Source organism: Wasmannia auropunctata, unplaced genomic scaffold (assembly GCF_000956235.1).
Source record: "Wasmannia auropunctata unplaced genomic scaffold, wasmannia.A_1.0 LD335996.1, whole genome shotgun sequence".
NCBI classification, from domain to species: domain Eukaryota; kingdom Metazoa; phylum Arthropoda; class Insecta; order Hymenoptera; family Formicidae; genus Wasmannia; species Wasmannia auropunctata.
The window spans coordinates 2,003,734-2,023,111 of NW_012026894.1; positions in this window are offsets into that span (position 1 = coordinate 2,003,734).

A 19,378-nucleotide genomic window follows, 5' to 3' on the forward strand; every position below is an offset into this window, starting at 1 on the left:
TTTAATATATCATTGTAATAGTTTGACTAATTGGGGTTAATTTCTTTTTAATCGTTTTGCTAACTGGTTTTCTGATAATTGTTCCGAGAGTATCGCGCCGGAGTATTTCCCACCGTGTGGAAGCCGGTGTCGCGACGCGCGGTGCCGCGGCTCCGGCCTCCGGCCTTGTTCGGCCGCCTTCAATCGCCTGTCCCGTCAGTCGAGCACGGCGCGCGCTTCCGAACGGTCCGAACGGGTCCGCTCTATCGCGTGCACGGCGTCGAAGAGCGGAGTCACTCCGCCGTCACTCTCGGCACGAGCCTTAGTGACACGCGATCGACACTCGCCGCGCCTAACGTATACGTGACCGGATGCGAGGAACAGTGACGAACGATAAGTCCAAGTGCCTTTTCTCCGTTCGCGCGGGAGCTGTCGCTGTCACTTCTTTTGACCGAAAAAAAAAAACGACCGGGATTTTCCGGCTCGGCGGTGGATTCGTCGATGAACGAGCGAGGATTCCCGAGGCGTTTGATAAATTCCGCTGGAATTTACGCTGCAAATATCGAGGAACGCGCGCTGCTGTTGCATCGCTCGCCGAGAAATTTATATTTGGGACGACAGAGGAGAAACGAGAGGAGAGCCCGCCGACCCGGGGGTCTCTCGACTGACCGGCGCTCAAAGCTTGCGGCGCTTTTCTAATCGAGCTGATCGCGGCGCGCAAGGTCGCGAGTTTTTTCGAGTGGCGTGTCTGGTGATAGTCGGAACCAATCTTTTTGCGGCGACGATAATCGGTGCCGTTTTTCTTCGCTCCCCGTTCCTCCCGCCGCGCGGAAAATCGACTCAACAACGAATCTTTCCTCTCGCAACGCAAAAACACGATTTCTCTTAAGTTCGGGCAAACTCGTCTGCTTGACTCAACGTTTGATCGCTCGATCGAAGATCTCTCCGCGACCCTGACCCTGCAGGGAGGTTCAATCGATCGCACGTCGAGCGCACGTCGGACGCACGCCGAGAACACACGCGGAGTATCGATAAATATTCCGCGTTGAAGAAGAAATGATGTGAGGCGAAGGCGAGTCGGCATCGACGGCTGATCGAGGACGTTCAACCGCGGCGCGCGGGCGAAAAGTTTCCGCGGGGAATTTCACCATGATGCGATGCGGCCGCGGTGACGTAGACGAGAGCAGTGATCGGAGAAAGTCACAGATTGATTGAAACTCGGATCGCGCCGCGGGCTGTCTATAGTGTGTGGGTGCGCGAGGAGAAGCGTGTGTGCGAAGGGCGAGTTTCTTCCGAACGGTCACGAAGAGCGAACACGCTAAATGAAAGTCTTACTATGCTAAGACATGACGACGAAGAGCCGTCTGCAAGGTGAGCGTTCGTGATCTCGCTTATCGCTTTCGTGCGAAACGCCTGATGCGGAGAAAAACATCATCGAGAATGATTTGCGTTAACGTTTTTATTGTTGCGGTACATAATACCCAGTTTCTGCTTTTCTTTTTATTTCAGTGTATACGTGTGTGGAGTTCTTACGAACGATTTAATTTTTACGGTACTGAAAATGGTCAGTAACAGATGCATTTGATGTGTGTTCTACTTCGAGTAATTAAAACGACTTTTTCTTCTTTTGAGTAATAAAAACGAGTTAAACGACGTTTTTGGAATAACAAAACAAAAACAACAAAAATAAAACTATAGATTTCTGTAATCTTAAATTAATTTTCTTTCAACATGTTTCCGATTTTCTCGCATGGTGTAGCTGTTAAAATATTTTAGCTTTCGAAGCATTTGAAAATTGAAATTAAATTATGTTGCTCCGAATTGTGAAGATTATTTCAGTTCATCAACGAGTATCTCGCTCTATTCACCAAACGCATCTACTACCAAATATACATATATTTCATGTTTTACAAATATTCTTCGGTAATTTCCTCGTACGTGTATTTTATTTTGCAAGAATAGGTTTATATGAAACTAGCCGAATTTGCTCGTGAACCGTGAATCGGCTTATTCTCGCAACGTTTCGAGAACGACAAGTATACTTGATGTTGCTTGTGGCCACTGAACGATCAATGAAGATGACGTTACAATGTCGTTTGTGTCGCGCGATACATTACCCTTTCTTGGATGCTTATACACACGTCTCTCTTATGGATAGTTAGATATACGTACTACGAGAGGCGTGAGTTTTACGTAAGAATCGCGAGCGGATATCATGTCACATGAGACTAACCGATGTAGTTTGCTCGTATATATAATTCTCTCTTAATTAGTACATTGATTAATAGGTGGAACTTTGTATTCTTACTACGTCATGCGACTCGATTTTTTTTCCCTCCGGAAGATACGGATATTGCTGTGTAATACCGATCCCAGCTTTGATCGATTATATACGATTACGCATAATGCAATTGCTAATCGATTACGTTGCAGTAGCGTTACACAACTGCTTATCTTTTATTGTCATTTCGTTGATGAATTATAAAGCGTAAATTATACGCGTAAAAATTAAGAGACTGCAGACCTTGACATTTTTCACTGAGAAAATGAAATTATTCGATGTATCTCGAAACGGCGCAATACGTTCACTTTCTGCCAATTTCAAGGACAGCCTGCAAAATTTTGATCTCTTCTGTAAAAGATTGTGTGATCGGAGCTTGGATATTTGGGGAATGGCGATGAATCTGTGGAAAAGTCAACAGCGATCCTGGCCGAACGCCAGTCGTGATCTCACCAATGTGCGTGCGTCGGTACGGATCGCTTTATGCCTTTTCAACAAGCTTCCGCTACTACTCGCGCGACGTGTTTTCGTTTCGAGAAAAGAAATGTACATCGTGATCTTCTCCAGGCGCTTCGTTTATATTTTTGGCACTTTCCGCGTACGAAATGACGATTTTATTAAAAACTTCGATCCTGAGCGAAATTTGCTCTACAAAAGTGAAATTAAAGTTCTTGTTTAAAAATCTTATAATTTTTAAATCATAATTTTTACGCAATAAAATATTTTTTTTTACGTGCAAGCTACATAAAGACCATCACACGTATACAAATTTTATTCGCAAGGCCGTAAACATATAGACTAATAGACCAGTCACAGTCGAGCGTTCTATAAAACGTATGATCGCAATTGTGATTGCGATTTGCTTACGACAGACTTTTCTACGTATGATAGCCTTTAAATTGTATGACTAATATAAGCTAAGTGCTACGAAATGAAGTGTTAGCAAACGATTATACTAAAATAACGAATACAAAAGAATAATTATGTTTTACGCATAAAAAAACAATTTTCTGAATTGTCACGCGAATAAATTTGAATATGTTTCTTCGTCGTTTGCTCGGAGGAGTATGATTTACTACCGGTTCTGCAACCAGCAATTTCTAAATCCCGACTCAGATTTCAGGCCACATGCACCCGACTTTGTTCGCCTTACGAACGTGCCGATTGCATGTCACGGCATACGACGTGACGAAGTCGAGTTTTCCTAAACGTACGGTCAGAATATGTAATAGTACCGCGGCTTTCAACGGATGTCTACTTTAGCGCAGTTGCAAATGGGTGACACGTCGATGAATCGTGAAAATGACAATGCAAACATCTTTATGACTTATGATGCCTCTCCGTACTTCTACTCTCGCAGCTATGAACTATTCTTGGTCAATAGTTGCACAATTGAACGTCTAATCTTAAGTCATCTCACGGCCATTTCCAATCTTTCCTATGATTATTTACTAAAGTTCCCATATAATCGCTGAAAGTTTTTTTCCTCGCGATACGTTCTTGCGGAAAAAAGAATTAAAAAACTCGTTAGTTTTTTTTTAATTCGTGTAGAAAAGAAGTGGAAGTGAGGGTATTATCATGATTGATATTTAAAATTATAATGAATTCAACTGAATATATAGTTCAACGAGTAATTGAATTTTAATATTTTATCTATTCTAACGAGATTGTATTAGAATATATGTAGCTTAAGCTACTTTTAATATAAATTAAGAATTAAATCTTATATAAAATCTGCAGTGTTTTATTGATATCATAGTATGGAAGTAGAGAAAAATGAATTAGAATTTAATGCAGTTTGATTTCAGCCAATCTGAGAAATATATAGAGTACGATATATGAACTACTTGTCACGTTATATATATATATATATATATATATATATATATATAAAAAATATATATATATATTTTTTTTTTTTTTATTTTGTAAAGGAAGTACGCGATGTATTTGCACGAAATTATAACACGTAATTGCGATGACAAAATAATGTAACAAAGTAGTCGAGGATTCGGGTTGCGCATATGCATTGTCGGAATATAGGCGCGAGCAAACAGGTGGTACCATGCATCGCAATATGCATGCACTCCTGCATGAGACTCTCGAGTCTTTAGAGAACAATACGGACAATAATTCAAACACGAGTCTCACTTTATCATACATTCATGTCGCATCTCTTAAGATAACCAATGAGAAAATAAAATCTGAATTAATCCGTTTTTTTCGACGGTTTATATTTTCTATAAGATTTTTCATGGGTACATTCTTAAGACTAATGCCGTTTAATAATTAACATAATTTAAATCAAGAAAATTTTTTTTGTAACAAACATTAACCTTAATTATAAATATTTATACGTCTTTTATTTTAATAAATTTCTTCGGGGAAAAGGAGTGAGCAGGAATTATATGCTTGTTTATAACTAAAAATTACTGATATTAAAGCCAAAATGTTAAGATGAAATTGTCAAAGTATGTTTCCGTAAGTTCTCTCGCGAAAATAATTTTTGAATATATATACAATTAATTTTGCGTGTATTCTCTCTCTCTCTCTCTCTCTCTCTCTCTCTCTCTCTCTCTGGCTAGTCACGTACTCTAAACTTTTAATAAAAACGATGAATAAGCGTGCTTTTTATATCTTAATTACTCATGGAATGCGTAACGAGGATATAGCAATACTTCCGTATGTGCCATATATGTTTCAGAGTTTAATTATATCAAACTTATCATATTGCTTATATTTAAACTCGGTTACTCGTTTTATATTTATGATTATATATATTATATATTAAGAGTTTACATTTTTATTTTGCGATATTTTCTCCTCGCCTGCACTCGGAACCATTAAGAAATCACTGAAACAAAATCGCTAATGCGAAGTCGAAAGGACCAGCGATGATTAGGATGTTAGCATGTTGATTTTGTTATCTCGATTGCTTTACGACCGATGCTATATTTTGCGTTATGACATACGCGCCGTCGGGAGATACGTGTCTTATCGTCGTGCAACGATACGTTTCGGGGTATCGATATGCGAACGCTTTCGGAGGATAAGTATAAATGTTTACGATTCTCAACAAGTCCTGTTTTCACATCGGGAAACGCAATTTGTCTAATTATTCTCACGAGAGAATCTACATGGTTTTTATATCGCAACATGTGCACTTATTTATATGTACTTTAAAGAGAAATTTAAATCTTAAATTAATTTGTTAAAAAAATATATAATCTACGCGACCAGAATGTTGAGAGTTACGTGTTGCTGGGTGTTATGTGAAAGGAATCGTATGCATATATTTTTTGATACTTTGCTTATCTTATATCTATTTATACCAATATCAATAGATTAACTTTAATCTCATTGTCAGTTTAATTACGCTTTATCGTTTTCTATTTCATAGAATTGAAAAAAGATAAGAAGTAAATTAAATTATAACTGAGATTAATGTTAATTTACATTGATAGAAGTAGACATTAATATCTTTGAAATGGAATAATGTAGATGTTATCTTAGAAAATTAATTTTGTTTTTAAGATAACTTTTCTGTCATCGTTGTGCGTACGTCCAATTGATACATTCTTGACAAAGGGACATTATTGTTCGCATTAGCTGTATATCTTAAATATCCATTAGTGATTATAGCAAATAATTTGCTATGATTATATTAATATATTTATTTATTTTTTATTACCTTTCCGCTCCATGAATTTATAAATTGCATAGATATAATTTTTAATTTATTTAACTTTTACCATGATATTGTGTTACTATTATTTTTCCATTACGATATTGATCGGCGAACTTCTAAATATTCGGCCACTTGAGCAAAGAAATATTCCAAGTAGGTATTGATCCGAAGCCGAGCTGTACCTAGTTACACGTGCTGCCATTACTATTACAGTTTGCGAGTTGAAAATGGATTTTGCTATTAGTAAGTTTGCTTGACTACTATTCATTAATAAATTCACCCGAGTAAGAATTATACGTATACATCTGTCAAAATTAAAATTAATTAAAATTAATAGACGCGTGTCTTGGCGGTGCCAACATTTTAATTTTAAAAGTCTTGGCATAACGCGTGAATTTGACCTTTGGCAAATCCGTGTAACGTATTAAATTTATAAGTTTCATGTAAACTAAAAAAAAAGTTTGGAAGGCTTATTATAGTTTTTCTTACATAAATTTATATATAGTTTTCTTATATGATTGATCACAGTTGTACATAAAATACTGGCAGGAAAGATCGATAGCATATATATGTATACATATTATCTAGCAAGATTTATGAAAACTACAGAAATTCGCACGGTCGTAAGATGTATCTTTATCCGCGTTATTCGATCTTCATTATTAAGCCAGCGATACTTGCTGGACTCAATGTTGATGTGATGGATTAACCGTTAACCGTTAATTCATTACAATGATTCCATTCCGAGTGCATGCCAAGCGTGCGCGTTTGTAAGTTGATGCCCGATATCACTTCGGGTTGCAGATTTCATTCCACGTACGCCACGCACGGCGTTAACTCAATTATCATCGTACGAACGATAAAGCATACGTTAAGGCCTCATTCATGCCGACAGCTGAAACCTTCAAACGACGTCACGGCTACCTATCCCGTGACACGAGAAGCTGGCGCGGTTATTTGCGAAACGTTTCCGACGCGTACGAGGTCTCCTAAAATTGTTAACCCTCTATGGAAAGCAATTACCTTCCGACGAGGAAGTGTGTTTCGCTTATCGAAAGCAGATTATTTAATTAAGAATTAATATATTTAACTCTTTTTTTTTTTATTGCGACAAGTAGATTACGAGTTAACAGATATCTGATGTTATTGCGATAAGAAAGCTAGTGTAAGGCGACGACAGAGAGTTAAAACAGGGAAATCTCGCGTGATAATCTTCGGGGCCATACATCTCCTAACCTCCGCCGCAATCTCCCGCGATTAAAACGCGCACGTGGCTCTCCCGAAAGAACTATAAGACGCACGCGAGGGTTTAAAGCGTCCGCGTCCGTGGCAAGGCCGTAACACGAGCCCTTAACTTATGTCACCGAAAAGGAGCTTACGGTTCGCGAATAAACGATTCCTGACCGTTCGCGGACACGTCAGGCGCGACAAAACTTTGTTGCGAATCAAGGATACGTGAATACATAACGAGGGTGGTAGTTGGTGCGACTCTTGCTTCGATTTACCATCGGCCTGTGCAATGTATTGTACATGTGTATCGTCGATCCCCGCGTCGCACGGTCGCCGGTCGCGTCGGGGCGAGCGTAGCAGTGTCGTGAAATATACGGCTGTGTCGATGTGTCCTTGAGATACGGAATTGAGAACTGGATTTCATGCGTTCCATATTCCACGTTCGTCAGCTCGCGCTATTCTCGTGACCAGCCGCCATTAATACAATTCTTATTTATTAAGTGTCCGGCCGCGTTGTTGGTTTTGTATTGTGTTAGTTGTACAGTACCGTAATGTTCTGTTAATTAATGAATGTCTTAATTATCGAATCGGACGCTACAAAGATTTAAGACAGGAGAGGTGAAAAGAAGTATCATGTTCGATTTTCTGCGAGAATCACATGTACAATTAGCTCATTTGTTTATGACTTATCCAACACAATGCACAACTGTTTATCGTAACAGAATACTTTTAAGTCAGCTGTAATCTAATGCTGCGTACAATATCGATCGGCGATGAAAATGTTTAGAAACAGTGGTGCCTATGTTGCTAGAAATGAGAGGTACGCGAATAAAATTCTATAATAAATAACGAATGAATGCGTAAATGATAATCGATATGATCACATTTACGTATATTTCTATCGTAGATACAAGCAGTATAAGCACCAATATCTGAGCATATAAATCATTTCCACAGTATATCACATGTTTATTTATCGACGGTGAAGCAGTTACAAAAACATACCCCTTCTAATCGATAAAATGCATAAATTAACGAGCATACGATTTACGTCATGATGATCTGTCTTCGTTTCCGAAAAGAAATACAAATATTATTTTTGATATCTACCGATTTATACATTATAATCAAGATAAGAGCTTTAACTGTAAGGTTTTCATATAGATTCATTCAAATTTTTATTAATTTTTCGTATCATTGCGTGTTTTAAATTGTGTGCATGTTTCAAATTGAAATGAATTTAAATATTTTATGTAGATTACCGTGAACGTTTGACTTGTGAAATATCTATCTTCTCTGAAGGTAATGCATACGAAATCGGTATTATTCGTTTAATTTAAAGTTGATAATGCTAATTTGTAAATTTTATTTTGCGATAATTTATAGCGCTTATTGAGTATTGCTTTGTCATGATGCTGTGATGTTTGATTATTCGCAAGTTTGTAGTCACGTTTGTCAAATACGTCATCTAACTGCTATATACATTTGGCCACGTTATATTACCGCACGGCGTTTTTTCAGAAGGGACGTCAACATGTTTGATGCTATATACATCAAACTTTGTTGAATGATGCTTTTATGTGAGCAGACCCTCATCGATAGGTCGGACTGCCCATCTCGTCAGGGCTTTCCATCACATTTTCCCTCATTTCCCTCATTTTACCCTCGAATTTATTCCATTGCTCCCCTTTTTTATATTGAGCAGAACAATTCTTTATAGGCAATACAATGTGTCGAAATATATATCTTATCACAGAAAAGATGATTTATTTATATTTTAAAAGTAACTTTATATATATATATATACCTATATATAAAATTTACTTTTAAATAAATAAATATATATGTATTTTTATTATATATACAAAATAAAAATGATATATATTTATTTATTTAAAAGTCAATTTTTATATATATAAAGTTACTTTTAAAGTTATATATATATATAACATATATAAAATGTTTTCAAAGTTTTGGGAATTGTGCGAACTATAAATAGATAAATAAAGGACTCCTTAAAGTTCGAAGACGACCTACGAAAAATGGTTTCGTGATGGAATAAGTGTATTCTCTCTTTCATGGGAGTTATATTGAAAAACTACAATATAACATTCACAAAAATAAAATAAAAGATCCCTAAAATTTTAGAAATGTCGTTTGTTATTACATGTTACTATTTTATAAAAGTAGATTTCATAGCGAGACTAATATTTATGAGAAGTCAAAAAGATCTTATTGACGCTTTTTAATTGAACGAACAATAGAGCGGTAGAAATAACGGGCTTATTTAATCCCGGTCTCTTCTTGTTGCAGCCTGCACCCACGAGATCTAACAACGTGGGAACCGATCGGTGAGGTTTGGCGGCGCGCGAGGGTGGTGTCCGCGGGCACCACCGAAAGCTGGGGCACCCCGAGGACGAGGAGGAGGTCCTGGAGGAGGAAGAGGTGGTTCGCAGGCGAGAGGGCAGGCCGGAGGTGACTATCCACCCCACATGGACGCCACCCCCAAAAGACCACCCGTACCCCCCACACCGGATATCCTGTCGTCATTATCTTGCCGCGGAATATCCGACTTGAGCGTCGTCGCGGTGTCGCCGCGCCGTGCCTTACGTCGCCGTCAACGCCATCGAATATCCAGCAGGAGGCCTCCTTCATTGCTCGTTCCCGGTGGTGATCGTCACGCGCCGAGAAAACCATCAAGAACGTCATCTCCGTCGTCACCTACGTGCCTCGATCCTCTTCATTTTCTGCGTTTCGCGGTGGAAGGACCATCGATTTCACGTCGTCTCTTCAACGTTCTGGAAACGGGACGTCGAGCTCGAGGATCGTCCGTCGCTGCTGGCAGTGAGACGATCCCGTCCGTAGACAGTCCCACCACGTGGCACCTGAACACGACGACGTTGATCGCTCGCCAAGCAGAGGGAGAATTTTTTACGCCTCGCGTTTTTACCCTGCGTCAACGCGCGTTTGATGCCTACTTTACAACAGCTGACCAGCGTCGTCGCGCCGGAAGGTCGCTCCGTTTAACGGCTGTCATCTTCCGCGTCGACGGATATATCGAAAGACTCCGTCCACAAGCGCCTAACTCGAGAGTACAGCCTAAAACCAAACCACGCGAACAATGTCACGCAGCGCTGCCACGCGGCCTATGCAAGGTGAGTGATCCCAGACATTTATTTATTGATAAGCAATACATGTGTACGTGTGTGTGTGTATGCTGTATTATCTTGACGCATCGATGCGACTCTAATATTTGTGAACATCAATGATTCTTATTAGAAACGATGTAGATATAAGTATAAATATGACATACGCGTTTATTATTGTTGCATTAATCGCGTTGCATTATTGACAAGAAGTTTTATCATTATGCAAAGCGTTAAATATATGAATAACACTTGAACTAAACGCACGCTCGATTTTGGTTGATTCATCGTTGATTCCAATTTTACTTCTTTTGAAGTTTTTAAATTCGTTTATTTCGAGTATTGGACCGCCTTTGTGCCTTACGTCATTTTTGCTTCCGCCTTCCCCGAATGACCAGGTAACAGTTCCACGAAAACATTGTGCGGAGTTTCTCCACCCACGCATTTATTCCAGCAATCTCCCGTTATTCAATTACTCGGTCGGCCCATTATTTTTCCTCTGGATATTCTACAAGAGGACAATCATAATAGCCTCGTTTTTCTATAATTTCGACAAATGACGTATTATTATATTTTTCTTACGAAAATTATAATAATATTTGTAATATTCTTAAATTAGTCTAATTTCACAAATTATTGTTTACTCCTATTCTAACCGATATCTATACTTCAATGATTCATTTGTGTCGATCGCATATATAAAATTCTTTTATGTTATTCAGCTTTACTCCATAAATTTTAGTAACTCTATTCTATACATCTTTTATGTAGAGAAAAATACTTTCTAACACGTCGCAGTTTTTATATAGATCAATAAAGAGTTTGCTGTCTTTAATGAAAGTTAGTACGGCTTTTCTTCTCATGAAAAGTCATTGTTTAGCGATTCCTATTAAAATGAAAAAAATTATTAATAAAAATTACATCGGGTTTAAAAGTATCTCCTTAAAAACGAGACTCTAATTTTTACCGACTCGTATCGTTATCTCCGTTAAAAACGACTCGGGTCGTCTGTATCAGCTGCGTATCGATCGAAAGCCCGGAGCCGCAACTGCGTTCACCGCTGCCAGTGCAACAGCAACCCTCTTTACCCCCGTGGTCGTCGACGCTTGCCGTCGTCGCCGTCGTCGTCGTCTCGAATTTTCGCCGCGTCGTCAACGTCGGCGTCGCGACGTCGAGCGTCGCGTGGCGCCGTCGTTGGACGACGCCTCGAGGTCGCGCGTCTCGACACCCGAGCCAGCCAGCTAGCCAGCTAGCCAGCCAGCCAGCCAGCCAGCCAGCCAGCTCTTGCGTGTGCGAGACTATTTCGTTACGTCGCGGTGGAAGTGCGTGCGTCGTCGTGATCCTTTGCCGGAGGTAGACACCCTCGGTGCGTACCGCTGATTCGCGATCGTCGTGCTCTCGGTGCGTGTGTACGCGTGGCGTTCGCGGGTTCGTTGTCAATCAGGTGTCCTTTTACGCACGCCGGCTCGTCGTCGTCGTCGATTCGTGCTCGGTGCGCTCGCGAAGCGATAACGGTGACGACGACGACGACGACGACAACAGCAACAGCAGTAGCGGTGATGGTGATGATAATGATGATAAAGATGAAGATAATGGTGTCAGTGCCGGTGCTACGTGAAGCGAAAGACGGCGCCCGCCCAATCACCGGCTGATCTATTCATCGCGACCCCGACTTGTATCCCAGGGGGAGAGGGAGATCACGCGTGTCCTGTTAACCCGACGATAATGACGATGTGACTACTCGGACGTCCGTTTCACCGTCGTCTCAGCGTCTCGACCGCGTTTCCATTTTGAGATCGCAGAGAGAATCGTGGCTATACGTAAACGTAACGCGATCGTGAACATTCTAGGCGACACGAGACGGCGACGGTGTGATGACACGGATTCGCTATCACGCATGCCGACGTCATCGCACCCACATCTACCTTCCCGTTCTGATTTGTGGGCAATCGAGGGCTTCGCCAGGGCATTGATGTGACGACACGACGATCCAGTACCGTCGTCCGCCAGGCTCGACGAATATCCTTCGCGTTGATCCGCGTATACGCTCGGGATAACCATCGTTGACCTCATCGCGACGGCGATCGATTGCCGTTTAAAAGCCTCACGGGCGTTCGTACGCGCCTCGTCGTCGCTGCACGCGCTTACGCGGTAAGGCTCTTCTCTTTTCCGACTCCATACTTTTTTTTTTTCATGCTATCAAGATCAAATATATGTTTTTCGTGGAAAAAGTACAGATAAATTAATTTGGAGAGCAAAGATCAATTGATCGCGAGAATGTTTGAAAAAAAATTTTATTTATTGACATAAATGTTGATTAAGTTGTTATGGAATTTATTTTTATTAGTTTTGTGAAGATTAAGTGGTAAAGTTCTTTGATGCTAGGATTGAAAAATTGATCTATATTTCAATTCAGCAGGGAGTGTCGATTAGCTCTTTATTTTTACTGTTTCAGCGGAAATTAATTAATTCACGACCAATCGGTTGGTTCCAGAGATGAAAAATTAATTTAGTTTAGTTTGGCAAGAAACGTCGATTGAACTCTTGCTCTTGTTGTTTCGATGAAATTATTGGTGAATTTTGTCGGTTAGAAGAATTGAAAAATTAATTTAGCCTAGTTGAATGAGAAATATCAATTAAAGTCTCTCTTTGTATTAAATCGAAACAGCTTTGGAGCTTTTAATATGTATATTTTAATATAGAGCTTTTTAGCTCTATATAGAGTATAATTTAATATAGAGCTTTTTTTTATTTCTCTTTCCCTTCTTTCGATCTTGAATTTGCTTTTTCTCTTTCTGGATGTGGACGACGATCGTTAAAACGACGTCGGCGAGGGTGCTTTTGTGATGAGCGCGATGAGTAAAGAAGTCGCTCCCTCGAGGATGACGTAATGACGAGTGGAAAAGCATCATGCCGGGTATTGAAATCGGGCAGATCGGTCTCTTGTAGTCGAGGAAATCTTCGAGATTGTATTGAGAGATTTAAGCGTGTATCTCGGTAAATGTGACGTCAACGAAATTTTGCAGGAGAGGAGGGCAAGGGACGTTATAGAAAGACGAGCAAAAGATTTTGTATCTCGTCTGTGTGTCCCTTCTCTATTAATTTGCTTTGTTAGAACGGGCCAGAGGGACTTCAAAGAGGGATGATATCGCGTTAGCGTATATCGAATGCAAAATGCATTTCCTTTTCGCCGCAGGAAGAAAAGTAGGTTACTCAACCTTTTTCCGATGTTGATTTTGCAGCTGCATTTGCGTGCCTGTCGATCGATAAAACCGCAGAGAATGACGGGACAGGATGAGGTTCGCGTTTTCATTTGAACGCTCGGTGAAGTTTAATTAATTAGAAGTCTTTTCCAGCGTGTCGCGAAGCGCGTCGTTTAACTTGTCTTTCACGATTTCACGGCGACGTTTATCGGCTCGTTCGAGCATAACCCGACCTTGGAAATGTATTCGCCGGGAGAAATTACGGTTAACGTTACGACGTGAGAGATGGGCGGGCGAGGGGGCCTCCCCCCCTCCCCCCAAGGAGGGGGAGGGGAATTTTTTCGTTCGGCCGCTCCGTCGGAAATGGGAGCGTCGCCGATGCCACGTGTCGTTAATCATATCCGTCGGCCGCTTTGCGAACGTACGCGCGGATCAATAATAAACACGCAGATGGACAATCAACTAGTGGCTGAATTATTGCAAGGTAAAAGATAAATAGGCGGCTCATCGAGAATTCTATTATATTCGCGGCGTATCTGATCGAAAGTGCTGGCCGTAAAGTTGCCGGAGAGGGGGAGACAAATTGTCAGTTTCGTAGCCGTAAGGAAAAGCCCCAGCTGAAGTCCATTTGTACTGTCCGTTTATCCTAAGCGTATAATGAACTTTGACAAAAACCGAAAGACCCAAGCAAACGCATTCGCGAATTATTTATGAGCCCGTAAACATTTGTTGTCATCCAAAGTTCCTCATTATTGCGTTAAGAATTCAAAATATGAATTTATTTGCCCGATCGTTAGGGGCACACAGTGTATTGTGTTTACTGTAAATGGTCGATTAGTGAGAATCAAAAATTGCGAGAATTAAAAGTGAAAATTAAAAGCTAGCTAATTTACCGCGCCGATACTTTTAGACGGAACGACGAATTTACTTTAATCTCCTATTGCTTAATCACTTGCAGTGGAAAATCTGGACCCTGTGTATTACATGAAATGTCTCTCTTCATTAGCTGTAATGATTGCTGATATAATTTTAAAATAGATTTCCGCGTAGAAATAATCTGATGGAATAGATCAAATCAACATCATTGCACATTAGAAATTAGATATTTTTGGCTGAGCTTCAAAGATACAAATCAGAACTTGTTTTTCGTCAGTCAAGTTTAAATTTGTTCAGTCAATAAGTCGTATGCTAATTTAAAGTTAAGAAAAGTTAATTTGAGATTCATTCGCCAAGATTTTTTTATGTTGAAAATTAGAAGTTGTTTCGCAAATTTCTATCGATAGATCGACTCGAATTCCATCAAAGAATCCGCGATCGAAAGAACATCCGGCGATGGTAATAGACACTCTGTATAGGGACGCTGATTTACGCAAGACGATGATACTGCCTGTTGGCCTGGAAAACTTAAACTGGAGCAACCTAATAACGCTCGGCACTCATAGGGAATGAGCAGTTCAGTCATTATTAATATCTCGTGGCTGGCTTATGTATACGTTGCGATGATTAAATACGTTCGATATTATAGATATCGTGTATCACATTGTGTCACCAATATCTACGATTAGCGATAAGAAATACTGTAGAAATTTCCTACCTGACTTCGTACATCGATTCCGTATTAATCTTTTATAGATTTCTTAGAGAGTATCTACTCTGGATAAAATATTTGCTAAGGAAAAATACTAAAAGCTTTATAGATAAATATATTGTATTGTTAAACAAATTATTTCTAATAAAATGTTGATTTTTTTTAATATCATGAATTTTTGGAATTGCAAGATTTCTCTGAATGTTGGCATGTATGATTTCTTCTCTGGTCTATTTTTAATTTTTATAAAATATCTCGTCATTGTTCTTAAAGTTAGCACTGGCACTCTCTTCTCAATATATACACAAGAGCGAAAATTTCCGTCGGATAATAAGCAACGTGCCAACGTTCAGGATCATAAAACTGTGACACACATGAGATCGCACCGTCGTTTATGTCAATTTGTTTTTTTATTCGCCGACGGAATTAAGCACAAATGAGAGTAATTCGAGAGCAGCCAGCCGACGATAGGATCGATTGGCCGGCCGGAATAAGATACACGTGGAGGAAAAAAAAAGTGTATATTCAGTCAACCGTGGGAATTTATTAAAAACGTTCCACGACGTTCTAGACAGACCTTTACGCGTTCCTTATGAAATAGTTTGAAAATTGTTTTTACTCTTCGATCAACGAGAGATACTTTATCTTCGGAATATCAGATTGCTGCCTACGTGATGATATCCTGTATGCAACGTCTTGATTTATTTTTACTGACTTTATATCACGTTTATTGAAGTAAATTTTGTTTAATTCATTACTTTGAAAAAATAAATTATTCATTTTTTTGGAGTCATTATACTAATTCTAATAGGCTCGTATATATACGCCCAAGTGATAAAATGTCGTCGGTTGTCATGCGAACTTTGCCTCCGACAGCGATGTTAGGCGTCCCACTTTTGCGTACGTTTCCTAGGAAATAGCGACTTCGCGTGGGTCGTTTCATTATTGTTTCATTATGCGATAATCCGAGAGCGAGCCGGCTAGACTTGTGTCCCTTCGACTTTTGGCAACGGTTTCTGTCGTAACGCAGTACGATATGAAAATGATGTTCTGCCTTTTCATTCACTTTCACTTTTCTTCTGGCATTTCGTGTCAAATAAAAACACGTTCTTTCTCGATATTGTCTTACCGTTAATATCGCTTTTAAACTGACTGGATTTTCAGTTTGTAAAAATTGATTTGAATTGAATTCCACGTTTTATCGTATCAAACAATTATATTTAAACAAATCATTTAGTTTGGGAGGAAAGTAGAAAAATGAAAATAGCACGCATATATATTTTCGCTTATAAAGAAAATATTTCTATTCTTAAAACTGAGGCTTGCCACTTGCGTGCGTAGTTCAGAATAATCGTTAATTTAAATGGGTTTGCGTTACATCACACAATCGCAGCACACAGTCGCAGCGTTCATTACCATACAGCCGCGTTGAAGGAAGGAAAAAAAAAGGCATATCCGACTCATCAGTATCGTTGCTCGTCTGGGTATTGCAGAGCCGATTGTGTCACCAACAGAGCCAGATAATTGAAACGAATGACAGGACGCTCTGGTCGAGTGCCAATTATTGAATACACATCGCCATTACCGCGGCTAAAGGTGCAAAAAAGCTCTACGGCATGGCTAGCGCCGTATGTCGCTCGTGTTCCTCGAAGTGCTTCACATCTCGTAGCCTCGGCGTAAAACGATACGAGTTACATAACGGACCTGAAATGATGCAAAAAGTGATGACGCGATAAGAATACACGGCCGCGTCGGATTTATTTAATATTAATTTAGTTTCGCCGTCAAATCCGTATTTTTGAGAAGCTTCGTGAATGACGTAATACAGAGATGGGCAAAATCGCGATATCATCGAAAACATATCTACGAAATTCTTTTATGGAATATATTTTCATTTTTTTTTTAATATTATACTTTTTCTTTCTATTATTTTTTTTTCGAATGAAAATGTTTCAAATGAATCGAATAATGCCTCGATAATGCTTTTTAAGATCTAATGCTGCAAAGATACCCTCCTGCTATACCATTAGCGAGTTACACAACGCATCTCGGATGCTGGAAATGGTCGTGCGTGCGACGACGGTGCACCCGATTCAAGCGATAAGAGAATGCATTTATTTCGCGTTCTCTCGCATCGACGGTATATCAGAAGTATACGTTTCGTCATCAATACGAGTTACAATCGTTACTATGAAGACCGCCGGCACCTTTGTAACATATACGGAGCGCAACACGATTTCTATTGAGTTACAACGTCAATCGGTACACATATCGACGCCGTCTTAGTTACTTTGCAATTAAATAATCGTTATTTCCACAATTAATTAATAATATTCATTTTACGCGAATCAAAAGTAAAATTCTTTCTGAAGAGGTAGATAAATACGTGAAGCGCGCGCATGAAGAGAAGTATTAATGGATATACGGGTGTATTTCGGTCGCAAGCTGGCACCTCGAGATTGCACGTTGCCCTGAACTTTCTCTTTTCTCTTTTCATCGCTCACATTTTCGATCGCTCTAAATTTTTGTTCTCGTACAGTAGAGTTGTTCATGACGCCTCCTATTTTCGTTTCTAGAACGAGATAGAGAATTGATTAGCTTTGATTGTTTATTGAGAAGATAGAACGTATATATATGCATCAAAGAATAAATTGCCTTCGTATTAACACAAGCTCTTGCTCCTTTTATAATTTTTACCATTCAGGAAAAAATATACGAGGTCTATCTCGCTCGTTCCATAATTTTTTGATAAGCAACTGAATATCTGTTTATGCTAATGTTGGATTAAAACCTATGTCTCACTGTACAATAACAATTTAGACCACTATAACAATCCGCTATAACGGCGAAGAGAGTCGTCACGCTAATGCACTTGCTAACGGAAGTGGAGTGCCGCGCGCGATTCCATTATCGTTAAAAAAAACTCCGCACTACGCTTCCAGACGAAATCCAGACGAGATCATGAAAGCTCCTGTTATAGACTTCCGCGCGTCACTCCGTGCCAGAAGATCCGGGGCTAATTATGTCAAACGTATATCCACATCCGTACTCGCGTATAGAGCGTCGGCTCTATACTTAGCGCCCACGAGTATAGAACGATTTGTTTACGATTTCTCTGAGCGAGATAGGAAACCGACAGCTGGCTTCACTAACGAAGATCTGAGCTTCATTTTAACCGCCTTTTATCTTCAGGTGGAAAATAAAAAGCATTTTTTTTTATTCGAAAAAATATGTAAGTGATTGACCTAGTAAAAAAGTAAAAGTCGAATTATTTTGTTTTTTATTAAAATGTAAAATCTCTCGAATTTAATACATATATATTTGCGCTCCGTTTTCTATAAAATATTGAATATTATCCATGTGTTGATGTATCGCGAGAAGATGACGCTATTTCTGTCGATAGTATTTTGGCGATCTATACCGGAACAATTTTCTGATTGAGCACCATTATATCTTACGTAAGAGTTCCTTCTGTGTTGTGTCTCCCGTTCGATCGACGGATGGGGTTTCGGCGCCGGAATCCTCGGAAATCTCGGGGGTTTGGACGCGCGACCACCGCGCAAGGCCCGCGTTCGCCATATTATTTCGGGAGGAAGCCCGGGGTATTTTCGGTTGCTAGACGCGAGAACTGAGCTTGGCGGCTTGGGCGAACGATGACATCACTCCACTGTGCAGCATCAAGGACGGCGAAGAGCGTGCCGAACGCTGCTCTCGAAGGATCTACTCTCCGCGCTCGCTCGAGTGCGCGTGTACTTAGTACACGAGTGCTCTTGCATTCGACAGCAACTTTGAAGAAGCTTTATCTCACACGCACTGTGTTTATTAATTGAACACAACGCCGATATACTTTCGTACTTTTTAACGGGGTTTCTCGAAAGACGAAGATCAACTTTCAATTAATGCCTAATGGAGAATCGCTGTCGATTTGCTCGTTCTCAATTCTTATCCTATCGAGAATCTATCGAGAGTGTTTGTGGGGTGAGCAATCTTAAATTGTTCGTCCCTCCAGTGAGCTCTTCGCGATAGAGCTCGTTACGGACGAGGCGGAAGTGCATTTCGCGATGCACAGTTTTGTTACCTGCCCGATAGGTCATTCTGGTCTAGAAGCGGAACGGACACGCCGCTTTCCGAGCGGTCAATTGGTATTTATGCATAAGTACGAAAGGTAGTTGATTTCATAGGCGTATATCCAGCTAGAAATTAGCGAGAGACGGACGGCCGCCTCTGGAAACCGGGATACCGTCGCACACTACTGTCGTCCGT